The sequence below is a fragment of the Nycticebus coucang genome, chromosome 18, assembly GCF_027406575.1.
Source record: "Nycticebus coucang isolate mNycCou1 chromosome 18, mNycCou1.pri, whole genome shotgun sequence".
NCBI lineage: Eukaryota > Metazoa > Chordata > Mammalia > Primates > Lorisidae > Nycticebus > Nycticebus coucang.
Window position 1 is genome coordinate 53,532,399 of NC_069797.1, and position 14,095 is coordinate 53,546,493.

At 47.0% G+C, this 14,095-nt stretch overlaps 1 protein-coding gene across 3 annotated transcripts in view; it reads left to right on the forward strand.

Moving 5' to 3' along the window:
• Nucleotides 1-11: 11 nt before the first annotated feature.
• The window catches only part of CBX1 (chromobox 1), a 28,713-nt gene continuing 14,629 nt past the window's right edge, over nucleotides 12-14,095 (forward strand). The window contains exon 1 of one of the 3 annotated variants that reach the window (XM_053570633.1): nucleotides 12-131. The gene's annotated coding sequence lies outside the window, so the exon portion shown is untranslated. Of the gene's footprint in view, nucleotides 132-5,947; nucleotides 6,161-6,918; nucleotides 7,048-14,095 lie in introns of those variants that run through there. The other 2 variants (XM_053570630.1, XM_053570632.1) reach the window with 2 other exon arrangements.

Below are 14,095 nucleotides of genomic sequence, written 5' to 3' on the forward strand. Positions count from 1 at the left end.
CGTCAACTCACGTGGGGCGCTGGTAGGTGAAAGTGGGTGCTGGGTGAACCCAGCGCCGCGTTCCGCCCACCGTTGTCAGCTGTAGTCAATCAGCGCCCTGGGAGCATCATAAAAGGCCTGCGGAGAGCCAAGTGAGAACGTTACTCTCGTGCCAGTTCTGAGAAGGCTACTAGTAACCTAGGCTGGGGGGGAAATGCCTGCGTTCCTGGATCCTAGGTGTGGAGAGAACCCTCATTTGAACCCTGTGGGTTGCAGTTCTCCAGCAGAGCTGTCAAGGGGAATCCAACTGAGATTCATAAAGCTGCAGATTAATCGTCAGAGTGAAAAACCAGATTTAAGATGTTCCAGCACCGCGAATTACACTCGCCGAAACAAACCCAAAGAAGGAAGGATCATGAAGCTAGTCAGTAAGCAAAAGAAAGCCATTGAGGCCCAGCGCGGTGGCTCTCGCCCCTAATCTTAGCTCCTTGGGAGGCCGAAATGGTGATTGAATGCTTGAACTCAGAAGTTTGAGAGCAGCCTGTGCAACAGTGAGACCCTAGGGGTAGCGCCTGTGGCTCAAAGGAGTAGGGCGCCGGCCCCATGTACCGGAGGTGGCGGGTTCAAACACAGCCCCGGCCAAAAACTGTGGGAAAAAAAAAAAAAGAGAGAGAGAGAGACCCTAGAGAAAAACTAGCCTGGCGTGGTGGCGCTAGCCTATTGTAGTCTTAGCTACCTGGGGGGCTAAGGCAGGAGAGTCGCTTGAGCCTAAAAGGTTGAGGTTGCTGTGAGCTATGATGAAGCCACTACCATGAACCCAAGGGGACAGAGTGAAATTTTATCTCAAAAAAAAAAGTCGTTAAATACATTGAGGACCTTTTTGGTGTTGTTGAAATGTCTTTTAACAACGTTTAATTTTGGCAGAGATATTATCAAGGGAAAGGTTATGGTTACAAATACAAGCCCTGGAGTTAGACGACCTGAATACAATACCCAGCACCCAGCATTACTACCAACCGTGTGGCCGGGAACTGGTTGCTAAAATCTAAACCTTTGTAGGATCAGCAAAAGGTACAGTGGTAGTTTCCACAAATGTGAAGTGCAGATATTGCACATGATCTCAGGTAGCATTTCTCAAACTTTCTGTTCTCAAGATTCCTTTACATAAGCTTTTTTGTTTGTTTTTAAGACAGAGTCTCCGTTGCGGTGATTAGAGTGTTGTGGCATCATATCTCACAGAAACTTAAATCTCTTGGCTTTAAGTCATCCTTTCGCCTTAGCTTCCCATATAGCTGGGACTACAGACGCCCGCCCCAATGCCCGACTAATTTTCTATTTTTGCTAGAAGTCAAGGTCTCCCTTTTGCTCAGGCTGGTCTCAAATTCTGAGCTCAGGTAACCCACCTGCATCAGCCTCCTAGAGCGCTAGGATTACAGGTATGAGTCACCGCACTGGGCCTACATAAGCTCTTAAAAATCGTTCTGGATATAGCGGCACCTGTGGCTCGAAGGTGTGGGCCGCCGGCCCCATATCCCGGAGGTGGCGGGTTCAAACCCGACCCAGCCAAAAACAACAAAAAAAAATCGTTCAGGATGGGCGGCACCTGTGGCTCAGTGGGTAGGGCCCCGGCCCCCTATACCGAGGGTGGCGGGTTTGAACCCGCCCCTTGCCAAACTGCAACAAAAAATAGCCAGGCGTTGTTGCGGGTGCCTGTAGTTCCAGCTACTCCGGAGGCTGAAGCAGGAGAATCGCCTAAGCCCAGGAGCTGGAGGTTGCTGTGAGCTGTGACGTCACAGCACTTTACCGAGGGGGACAAAGTGAGGGCAAAAAAAAATCGTTAAGGATGGCTTGGTGGCCATAGTTCAGTGATTATGGCACCGGCCACATACACTGGGGCTGGCGGGTTCGAAGCCAGCTGGGCCTGACAGTGACAACTATAACCAAAAAATAGCTGGGCGTTGGGGCGGTGCCTGTAGACCCAGCTACTTGGGAGGCTGAGGCTTAAGCCCAAAGTTGCTGTGAGCTGTGATGTCACAGCACTCTACCAAGGGTGACATACTAAGACTCTGCCTCAAAAAATAAAAATTGTTAAGGACCCCAAGGAGCTTTTTTTTTTTTTTTTGTAGAGACGGAGTCTCACTGTACCGCCCTCGGGTAGAGTGCCGTGGGGTCACATGGCTCACAGCAACCTCTAACTCTTGGGCTGTGTCACACGGCTCACAGCAACCTCTAACTCTTGGGCTTATGCGATTCTCTTGTCTCAGCCTCCCGAGCAGCTGGGACTACAGGCTTCTGCCACAACGCCCGGCTATTTTTTTTGTTGTTGTTGTTGCAGTTTGTCCGGGGCTGGGTTTGAACCCGCCACCCTCAGCATATGGGGCCGGCGCCCTACTCACTGAGCCACAGGCGCTGCCCCCCTCAAGGAGCTTTTGTTTGTGTGGAGTATTCACCGAATTAGAAATTAAAATTGGGAAATAAAAAATACATTTAAATTCATTTAAAGCAATAATAAACCATTCCCTGTTATCATAATTTATGAAGTACAACGATATTTTCCACTGGGAAGCTGAGGAGGGAGGCTAACTTGAGTTCAGGAGTGGAGAACAGCCTGGACAAGAGCAACACCCAGGCAGGATGCAGTGGCTCATGTAATCCTAGCACTCTGGGATGCTGTGGTGGGTAGATTGCTTGAGCTCCGGAGTTCAGAGACCAACCTGAGCAAGAGTCTATAAAAAAATAATAATAATAAGTAAAAAGAGGGAGACCCCATCTCTACTAAAATAGAACAAATTAGCCAGGCATTGTGGCTGATGCCTGTAGTCCCAGCTAATGGGAAGCTGAGACAGGCACATGAACCCAGAAATTCAAGGTTGCTGTGACCTAGGCGGAAGCCATGCCACTCAACCCAGGGAAACAGTGAGACTGTGTCTCAATAAAAAAAGCAAAACTATTTTCCAAAATAAAATAGTAGAATGGCATTGTATTATTATTTTGCAAAGTTTTTTTCTTTTTTTTAAGAAAATTCTCATTTTGTCACCTGTGTAGAATGCCCTGGCATCATAGCCCACAGCAACCTCAACTTCCTGGGATCAAGCGATCCTCTTGCCTCAGTCTCCCAAGTCGCTAGAAGAAGAGGCATCCCCACAAGGTCTGGCTATTTTTTAGAGATGGGGTCTTGCTCTTGCTCAGGCTGGTCTAAAACTCCTGAGCTCAGGCAATTCACCCACTTCAGCCTCCCAGAGTGCTAGGATTACAGGTGTGACCATCACCCCCGACTTGAATTTATTGTAAGTTTTTTCATTTCATATTAATACCAGTGATTAGGTTACATTGTTTTCATTCCTTAGTAAGGTCCAAGTTATAGTTGTGCACCTCACCCAGGAGATGTGCCATATACCCCCACTTTGTGCCTAGTAGGTGAGAGCACACCAACCCCCCTCACCCTCCCTTCTCCTTTCTTCCTGTACTCCTTTCTTCCTGTACCCTCTTCCCTCACTTGAATTTAATTGTATTTTTCTCTTGTGTGGGTGTGTATTTGTTCTACTGGTTTCTCCTTGGTATTGAGTAGGTTGGATACTTGCTTTTCCATTGAAATAACTCTTAAACATATTTACATTTTAAAGGAGGGTACTTGTTAACCCCAAATGAATAAATCTTTAACAATAGCATTTCAAGTAGTAGTCAACATGAAACAAAGAATTGCAGACAGCGTGAAGGAAAATGTTTTTAAAGTTATGTACTTCCCCTACCTTTTAAATCGTTATCTCAGGAAAAGCTATCTACTTAAATCGTTATCTCAGGAAAAGCTATCTACTTACCTAAAATAGCTACTTCACGGGCCTCAAACTAGGGCTGGCATACCACATGAGGCGGTGTGATTGTATTTATTCCCGTTTTGTTTTTTTACTTCAAAATAAGATATGTGCAGCGTGCATAGGAATTTGTTCATAGTTTTTTTATTTAAACTATAGTCCGGCCCTCCAACGGTCTGAGGGACAGTTAACTGGCCCCCTGTTTAAAAAGTTCGAGAACCTCTGCCAGCTGTATGCTAGTCCCTTTATTCACCATTACTGTTGTTTCCACAGAAAAACTGCAAAGTAGGTCTAAAATATTTTTTCTTTTTCTTTTTTGCAGTTTTTGGCCAGGGCTGGGTTTGAACCCACTACTTCTGGCATATGGGGCCGGCGCCACCCATGGTCTAAAATATTTTCATATTTTTTAGATTTTCATGAGACTGAGGCTCAGAGAAGTTAAGCAGCTTGTCTGATGTTACACAGTCAGCAGATTACAATAGCAGAATCAAATCCAGTTCAACCTTATTCCTAAACCCCTGTTCTTTTTGCAGCATCACGCTTATTCCCTTCCCTACATTCTTGTGACTTTATTTTTGTTTATTTTTATTATTTATTTTTTTTTTTTTGTAGAGACAGAGCCTCACTTTACGGCCCTCGGTAGAGTGCCATGATGTCACAGGACTCACAGCAACCTCTAGCTCTTGGGCTTACACGATTCTCCTGCCTCAGCCTCTCAAAGCAGCTGGGACTACAGGCGCCCGCCACAACACCCTGCAATTTTTTGTTGCAGTTCAGCGGGGGCTGGGTTTGAATCCGCCACCCTCGGTATATGGGGCCGGCGCCTACTCACTGAGCCACAGGCACCACCCTGAGCAAGATTATTATAACTGAGTTATTTTACAAAGAAAAGAAACTCTGGGTCATGTGCCTTGGAGCTCAAGTCTGTAATCCTAACACTCCAGGAGGCCGGGGCACGTGGATCACCTGAGTTCAGGAGTTCAAAACCAGTCTGAGCAAGAGCAAGACCCCATCTCTAAAAAATAGCCGCAACTTGGGGGAGGGTGCTTGTCCTCCCAGTAACTTGTGGGGTATGCCTGGTCTCCCAGCAACTTGGGAGGCTGAGGCAAGAGGACCGCTCGATTCCAAGAGTTTGAGGTTGCTGTTAGCTACAGCTAACAGCACTCTACCAAGGGTAAGAAAAAAAAAAAAAGGCCCCTTGGCTCAAGCCTGTAATCCTAGCACTCTGGGAGGCCAAGGCAGGTGGATTGCCTGAGCTCACAGGTTCCAGACCAGCCTGAGCCAGAGTGAGATCCTCCTGCCTCTAAAAATAGCCTGGCATTGTGGCAGCATCTGTAGTCTCAGGTACTTAGGAGGCTGAGGCAAGAGAATCGCTTAAGCCCAAGGGTTTGAGGTGAGCTATGATGCCACAGCTCTACTGAGAGGGACAAAGTAAGACTGTCTCAAAAAAAGAAAAGAAAAGAAAGACTCTGCCTTTACTAATAATAGAAAAATTAGCTGGACATGGTGGCGCGTGCCTCTAGTCCCAGCTACTCCAGAAGCTGAGGCAGGAAGTTGCTTTATCCCAGGAGTTTGAGGTTGCTGTGGTCTAGGCTGAGACCATGGCACTCTAACCCAGGTGACAGAGCAAAACTCTTGTCTCAAGAGAAAGAGCTAGGCGCGGCGGTTCACGCCGGTAATCCTAGCACTCTGGAGAGCCCCGAGGTGGGTGGATCACCTGAGCTCATGAGTTCAACACCAGCCTGAGCCAGAGAGAGACCTCATGTCTAAAATAATAATAATAATAGCCGGGCGTTGTGGCGGGCGCCTATCGTTCCAGCTACGCCCAAGGCTGAGGCAAGAGAATCGCTTGAACCGAAGTTTGAGGCTGCTGTGAGCTGTGACACCACAGCGCTCTACGGAGGGCGACAAAGTGAGACTCTGTTTCAAGAAAAAAAAAAGAGGTGTATGAGTTACATATTTTTCACGAGGCTCGGACTTAAAAGCAGTGTAAGTCAAATACAACTCATATGGCAGTTAATGTGTTAAAAAGTAAAACTTTCTATAACCCACACAAGTTACGCGTCCTGGGCCCCGGACCCGCTGAGCACTTCGGGCCTTGTAGTCTTGAATGGACTCCTAGTCCCATGGTGCCATGCGGCGGGTCGTCACGCCTGCGCAGTGCGGGCGGCGGGCTGCGCAGAGTGCAAGGCTCTTTTGTTCAGCGGAGAAGAGGGCCGTTGGCCGGGGCCTGCGGTACGCCGCATAACTGAGGGGCTCCGCTACGGCTACCCGACTTGTTTTCCTGAGCGCCACTCTCCCGCTGGCCTGACGCGACGCGCTAGTAGCGCGGCACCGATTCCTCTCCGGTTTTTGGGCGCTGCTCTGAGGTGAAGAGCCCGCTAGAGGCGAGAGAGCGGGGGGAGGGGGGCGGCGGCGGGAACCCAGGGTGAGGGGCCCGCTCTGGCGGCGGCGGTTAGGAGCGGGGAGTGCGCACGGGTCCAGTACCCTGCTCCTTCACTTCCCCGGAGGAGCTTCCCGCCTGGCGCGTGAAGGATGGAGAGGGCGGGGCGGCGAATCCTGAGGGAGAGATTGAAGTGATTTGAGGTGGGCCGAACACTTGGGGTCTTACTTTTCCGGACCCGGGTAGACCAAGACGGCGCTGCTTGGTTGGGTGGGCGGCTGTGGCAAAGGGCTGGGGAGGAAACACTTCAGGAAATTGGGGAGGGGACAGACTTAATGCTTGAGTATACGCGAAGAAGGGCTGAGGACTGCGAGACCAGAGATTTAGAAATGCAATCTGAGGGTATTGGGCCTCGTCTTAGCTGCCAAAGGAATATCGCTTGCAGGGCTACGAAGAAGTGACTTAGAGCAAAGTGGAAGAGAGCTGGGTAGCAGCGGTGTTCTGATAAAGGAAGGATCTGTTAAATTGGGGAGAGGGAGGAGAGGGGCACAGGCAGGTCTTGTCCTGGGCTGGTTGTAGTGGCGAGGAGCTGTTAGGGTAAGGAGGGCGGAGACCCCCTGAGTATTTCTATAAGGTGTGGAAAAGGGGGAAACAGGAGGGCCTTGCTACCTAACGGGTGCTTACGGTGGGGAGGCTGTAAAAATAATGTGTGAAGAAGGGATTGAACACCTTTCCATTTTTCTAGGTTTTCTATTACCACCTTCGTTCTATGATTTCTCTGGAGAGTTTAAAAAAAAAATCAACTGCATTTCTTGCCTTAATTCAAACTTAGTTCCCTAAGTTTTTACCTGGGATTGTTACTGGTGTCACAAAGTAAGTGATGGTGAAATTGTAAAAATGCATAGTTGAGTTAATAGCTAAGGAATGGAATGAGGTAGTGAGAGATTGTGGGGTGATGTGGAAAATTGGTAGACAAGGAAAAATAAGTGAATTCGTGAAATAATATTTTTTTCTTGGACTCATGTTTTTCAGCCAGGTTTTCTTTGTTGGAAAGTTTAAATACAAAGTGAATAATATTTTTACCCCCTTTTTAAAAATATTTATTTATTTATTTTTTTGGCCAGGGCTGGGTTTGAACCCACAACCTCTCGCATATGGGACCAGGGCCTTACCGCTTTATTGAGTCACAGGCGCCGCCCTTTACCCCCTTTTAAAGAGAGTTTTCAGGGATTGGTATTACATTTGGAAATGTATTGGTTTTTACTTAATTGAGGTGGAATTTCTGAAGGGATCTGTTACAGGAGTAGTAGAACCTCTGACCAGGGATACCTTCCTCAGTTGCGTTAAGAATTCTGTCAGCACTCTGGAATAGTTCTGAAAGATCCAAGTTTTGGGAGTAGATTGAGGAATACAATCAGGCAATTAATGCCTGTGTACCTCCCTGGGTGCTCTATAGACATTTATATGGAAAATAGTATAATTGACAGTTGACAAACCACCTGTATTGGATCCGATTGCACCTTAATGATTAAATTTCAGAGCAGTGGAAGACCCTAAGTCTTTCCTGTGGTGACATTTTTCTTCAATAGTTGCTGTAACCTAAATTGTTTTCTTAAAAAATGTAAATAATGTAGCTTAGTGCTTCTAACTTTTTTCTTTTTTTAAAGACGGAATCTCACTTCATCACCCTTGGTAGAGTAAAGGTGTAGCTCACAGCAACCTCAAACTTGAGCTCAAGTGATCCTCTTCCCTCAGTTTTTCATTTTTAGTAGGGAAGGGGTCTCTTGCTCAGGCTGGTCTCATGAGCTCAAGCGATCCACCCACCTCGGACTCCCAGAGTGCTAGGTTTTGTAACTTGATGACCGAAGGGAGCGAGTTAACTTGTCAGTGAAATTGTGCCTTTTTAAATAAAGCTGAAACCATTAAACGCCTATAACAACTGTGGTATTTGAGAATGGTGTAGGTAGTTGATTTTGTTATCTGAATGCTTTGGTTGCTACTTTTTTTTTTTTTTTTTTTTTTTAGACAGCCTCAAGCTGTGGCCCTGGGTAGAGGCTCACAGCAACCTCAAACTCTTGGTCTTAAGCGATTCTCTTGCCTCAGCCTCCCAAGTAGCTGGAACTACAGGTGCCCACCACAATGCCTGGCTATTTTTTTATTTTTTGGTTGTAGTTGTCATCGTTGTTTGGCAGGCCCAGGCTGGATTCGAACCTGCCAGCTCTGGTGTACGTGGCTGGTGACTTAGCCACTTGAGCTACAGGCGCTGAGCCTGGTCTCTACTTTTAATTCTAATGTAGTCCAAATCCCTTTTTTTTTTTTTTTTTAAGATAGTCTTGCTCTGTCTCCTGGGCTGAAGTGCAATGGTATGATCATAACTCACTGCAACCTCAAACTCCTGGGCTCAGGCTATCCTTCCACCTCAGCCTCCCAGAATGCTAGTATAAAAGGCACAAGTCGGCTTGGTGCCTGTGGCTCAAGCGGCTAAGGCGCCATCCAGATACACCTGAGCTGGCAGGTTTGAATCCAGCCTGGGCCCGCCAAACAACAACGGCTGTAACCAAAAAATAACCAGGCGTTGTGGCGGGTGCCTGTAGTCCCAGTTACTTGGGAGGCAGAGGCAGGAGAATTGCTTGAGCCCAGGAGTTGGAGGTTGTGAGCTGTGATGCCATGGCGCTCTACCCAGGGTGACAGCGTGAGTCTCTGCCTCAAAAAAGAAAAAGGCACAAGACACCATGCTTATAATTTTATTTCAATTTAATTTTTTAGGTGGGGGTAGAGTCTCACTTGGTCACCCTGGGTAGAGTGCTGTGTTGTCATAGCTCACAGCAACCTCAAACTCTTGAGTTCAAGCGATCCTTTTGCCTCAGCCTCCCAAGTAGCTGGAACTACATACAGGTGCCTGTCCCAACACTCAGCTAGCTTCCTTTCTTCCTTCCTTCCTTCCTTCCTTCCTTCCTTCCTCCCTCCCTCCCTCCCTCCCTTCCTCCCCCCCTTCTTTTTCTGTCACCCTCGGTAGAGTGCTGTGGCGTTACAGCTCCCAGCAACCTCAAACTCTTGGGCTTAAGCAATTCTCTTGCCTCAGCCTCCCAAGTAGCTGGGACTAAAGGTGCCTGTTACAACACTGGGCTATTTTGGGGTTGCAGTTGTCATTGTTTAGCAGGCCTGGGCCAGGCTCGAACCCGCCAGCCTCAGTGTATGTGGCCGGCGCCGAACTCACTGACCTATGGGTGCTGAGCCCCAGTTGGATTAATTTTAAGTGACTAGTGATAATTATATGTTTGTTGGGTGTGTACTGTGGTGTTTTCATGTTTTTTCAGTGTAGTCATAATTCTGATCTAGTTTTTCTAATCATTGCAATTTGTTTGGGTTTTGTTGTGTTGTGGAGAATCTCACTCTGTTGCCCAGGCTAAAGTTCTATGCCATCAGCCTAGCTCACATCAACCTCAAATGATCCCCCTGCCTCAGCCTTCTGAGTAGCTGGGACTACAGGTGTGAGCCACAATGCCTGGCTAATTTTTTATACTTTTAGTAAGGATGGGGGCCTTGCTAGGCTAGTCGAACTCCTGATCTCAAGTTAGGACCACAGGCATAAGCCACTGTGCCTGGCCCATTTTAATTTATCTTAAAATTAACTTTTGAAAGATTTGCTAGAGTGTCCTACTAACATTTACAGACCCTGTGCCCTCTCATTCCAAAGCTGTATGTATAGTTTCATCCTTGTCAGCATAGTCAAAAGGGAGTTAGCTAAAATTCAAAATGTAATCACACGCTAGTTTTCTAGTCATAGATTCTTTGGAATTCAAGGGCTGATGTTCCTTTAAAAATGAAACTCTTGTTCACTGGGTGTGTGGCATACTTTTTTTTTTTGCTCAGTCAAGTTTTCCATCTGGAAAGCATTTGCCTCACAAATAGCCGAAGCTAACAGACTAAAAGTAGTTTTGAAATATACCACCTAAAATACCATACAAGCCTTCACCTGCCTTTTTTTTTTTGAGACAGCCTCAAGCTGTCACTCTAAGTAGAATGCTGTGGCATCCAGCTCACAGCAACGTCCAACTCTTGGGCTCAAGCAATTCTCCTGCCTCTGCCTCCCAAGTAGTTGGGACTACAGGTGCCCGCCACAACGCTTGACTATTTTTTGGTTGCAGCCATTGTTGTTTGGCGGGCCCCGGCTGGATTCGAACCCGCTAACTCCTTAGCTGCTTGAGCCATAGGCGCTGAGCCTCTCATTCCTTCTTGAGATGACAACCTGAGGGTTTTTTGTTTTTTGTTTTTTTTTTTTTTTTGTAGAGACAGAGTCTCACTTAACCACCCTCGGTAGAGTGCCATGATGTCACAGGACTCACAGCAACCTCCAGCTCTTGGGCTTTTGCGATTCTCCTGCCTCAGCCTCCCAGCAGCCAGGACTACGGGCGCCCGCCACAACGCCTGGCTATTTTTTGGTTGCAGTTCAGCCGGGGCTGGGTTTGAACCCGCCACCCTCGGTATATGGGGCTGGCGCCCTACTCACTGAGCCACAGCCTCCGCCCCCCCTCCCCCCCCCCAGTTAGAGTCTCACTATGTCACCCTGGGTAGAGTGCTGTGGTGTCAGAGCTTACAGCAACCTCAAACTCCTAGGCTTAAGTGATTCTCTTGCCTCAGCCTCCCAAGTAGCTGGGACACAGATGCCCACTGCAATGCCCGGCTACGTTTTTATTGCAGTTGTCATTGTTGTTTTAGCTGGGCCGTGCTGTGTTCAAACCCACCTGCCCCAGTGTATGTGACTGGCGCCGTAACCACTGTGCTATAGAAGCTGAGGGCAGAATCACTTCTTTTTTGTGTGTGTGTGTGGTTTTTGGCCGGGGCTGGGTTTGAACCCGCCACCTCCGGCATATGGGACCGGCGCCCTACTCACTGAGCCGCAGGCGCCGCCCTAGAATCACTTCTTGATAGATGGACAGAGCTGTGCATGGAATAAGTATGAAGGATGTGATCAGGTTATGGGGAAGGTATAGTCTTCTCTTTTAACAGGAGTAGGAGTACTTCATGAGGGAAGTAGGAATATAGTTTGTCTGGAATGGTTGGAACCAAAGGGTCTTGGGTGTTAAACTGAGGAGTTTAGCCTTTGTTTTAAATGGGAGAAGACCTCCTAGAAAATGTTTTCATTTTTCCTATCTGGCCTACTCCAGCCTAACCTGATTCCTACAAGTCATTATTTTAGTTCACTACAGTTCTTTCCTTAGGACAAATTGCCCTCCAGCCTACCTTTTCAAATGCTGGTAGAGCTTGGCTTCAGTCCCAATTTTTCAAAACCTTTACTAATCACTCTAGCCAGTACTTCCTTCAACCTCCTATAGTGCTTTTGTGGCTCTCTTTTATTGCTTATTATTGTGGTAATTATTATGTATGCACACACTTGTCTTTCTTTCTTTCTTTTTTTTTTTTTTGAGACAGTCGTATTATGTTGCCCTCAGTGGCCTGTGCCCCCAACACCCAGCTAATTTTTCTGTGTTTAGTAGAGACAGGGTCTCATTCTTGCTCAGGCCCTTCTCAAACTCTTACTCAAGTAGTCCACCTGCCTCGGCCTCCCAGAGTGCTAGGATTACAGGCATCAGCTACCTCTTCTCATTTTGAACAAGTTAGCTTGTTCTCACCTTAGAACGTTTGAACCTACTGTTCCCTAAACTTGGAGTGCTTTTTTTATTTTGTCTGAGTTGTCTTCTTTTTTTTTTTTTTTTGAGACAGAGTCTCAAGCTGTCCCCCTTGGTAGAGTGCTGTAGCATCATAGCTCACAGCAACCTCAATCAAACTCTTGGGCTTAAGTGATTCTCTTCCCTCAACCTCCCAAGTAGCTGAACTACAGGCACCCACCACAACACCTGGCAGTTTTCTGTTGCAGTTGTCATTGTTGCTCAGCCGGCTTGGGCTGGGTTCGAACCCCCCCTAGCCTCAGTGTATGTGGCTGGTGCCGGAACCACTGTGCTATGGGCACCAAGCCTGAGTTGTCTTCTTGTGTTTCAGGTCTCTGTTAAAATGTTAATGTAAGACTATTTTCTTCATAACATTTATCACTAATATTTTCTTGTTTATTGTCTGCCATGCTTCGTACATGCATTATGTGCACACACACCCACCAATGCTCATTTGTCTACACTAGAATATAAAGTTTAAGAGCAGAGATTTTGTCTGTCTTGTTCATGCCATTTTTCCAGCATTTCACCCGTTAGGTGCCCAGTAGATAATAGTTAAAGGAATACAACAGGAGCGTGTGTATACAAAGAGTTAACCTAATCTGGGGCTTCAGGGAAGGCCTTTTTTTTTTTAATGAAGAGGAAAAAGCATTTTTTTTTTTCCAAATAATCAGACAGGATTTTTCACATGTTAATCAAAAAGAATCAAGATCATCAGATTAGGAAGAAATGAAGAATAAAAAGCATGTTACACATAGATTTAAAGAACCAGTTAGTTTGCTGCTGCCCACCAAACCAAAATTTTTTCTAAACATACCGATTTTTTTTTTTTTTTTGATGGTTTTTTTGGCCGGGTCTGGGTTTGAACCCGCCACCTCCGGCATATGGGACCCGCGCCCCACTCCTTGAGCCACAGGCGCCGCCCCGCGTTTGTTTTTTTTTTTTTTTAGACAGAGGCTCAAGATGTCACCCTGGGTAGAGTGCTGTAGCATCACAGCTCACAGCAACCTCAAACTCTTGGGCTTTAAGCAATTCTCTTGCCTCAGCCTCCCAAGTAGCTGGGACTACAGGCACTCACCACAATGCCCAGCTTTTTTTGTTGTTGTTGTTGTAGTTGTCATTGTTGTTTTAGCTAGCCTGGGCTGGGTTCAAACTCACCAGCCTTAGTGTATGTGGGTGTGTCTGGCGTATGTGGTATTATGTGGCCATTGCCCTACCCACTGAGCTACAGGCACTGCCAAGAGAAGGCCTTCTAAGGCAGGTTGGTCTAAAACTCCTGACTTCAAGTGATTCTTTCTGCTTCTGCCTCCCAAAATGCTAGGATTATATGCATCAGCTACAGGGTTCCCAGCCTACTTCCCTTTTCTTACCTCTGTTACCTATCAGTCTGTGTCTCTTGTGATGATCATTTATGCAGTCGCAACACCTATCTACTTTGTAAGATAAATTTCTTGTAAACTTTGCAACCTTATTTACCCACCTGAGCCAGATAAAAGGAAGAGCACAAGAAATTACTGCACTTTATACAGGCTCATCTTAGGTCCCCCTCCAAAAAAAGTAAAATAAAAAGAAGATGAAGCCAGATGCAGCAGCTCATGCCTGTAATCCTACCACTCTTGGGGGCTGAGGCCAGTGGATCACTTGAGTTTAGGAGTTTGAGACCAGCTTGAGCAAGAACAAGACCTCCCCTTCTGCTAAAAATGAAAAACTAGCCAGGTGGTGTGGCGGACTCCTGTCGTCCTTCCTACTTGGGAGGCTGAGACATGAGGGTCACGAAAGCGCAATAGTTTGAAGTTGCTGTAAACTATGATGGCATGGCACTCTAGCCTGAGGCAACAGAGACTATCTGGGGGGGAGAAAAAAGGGACAGAAAAGAAATTACTCCACCTTGGGTATATGAAATTTGATTTCTCCACCATGCTCTGTGGTTCATCCTGTAATCCTAGCACTCTGGAAGGCCAAGTGTCATAACATGTTCCTGTACTACCAGCTACTTGGGTGGCTGAGGCAAGCGGATCACTTGAGCCTAGGAAATTGAGGTTGCTGTGAACTATGATGCCATAGCACTCTAGCTTGGGCAACAGAGTAAGACTCTGTCCCCGCCCGCCTCCCCATAAATAAATAAATAAAAAGGGCGGCGCCTGTGGTTCAGTCGGCCCCATATACCGAGGGTGGTGGGTTCAAACCCGGCCTCGGCCAAACTGCGACCAAAAAATAGCCAGGCGTTGTAGCGGGCGCCTGTAGTCCCAGCT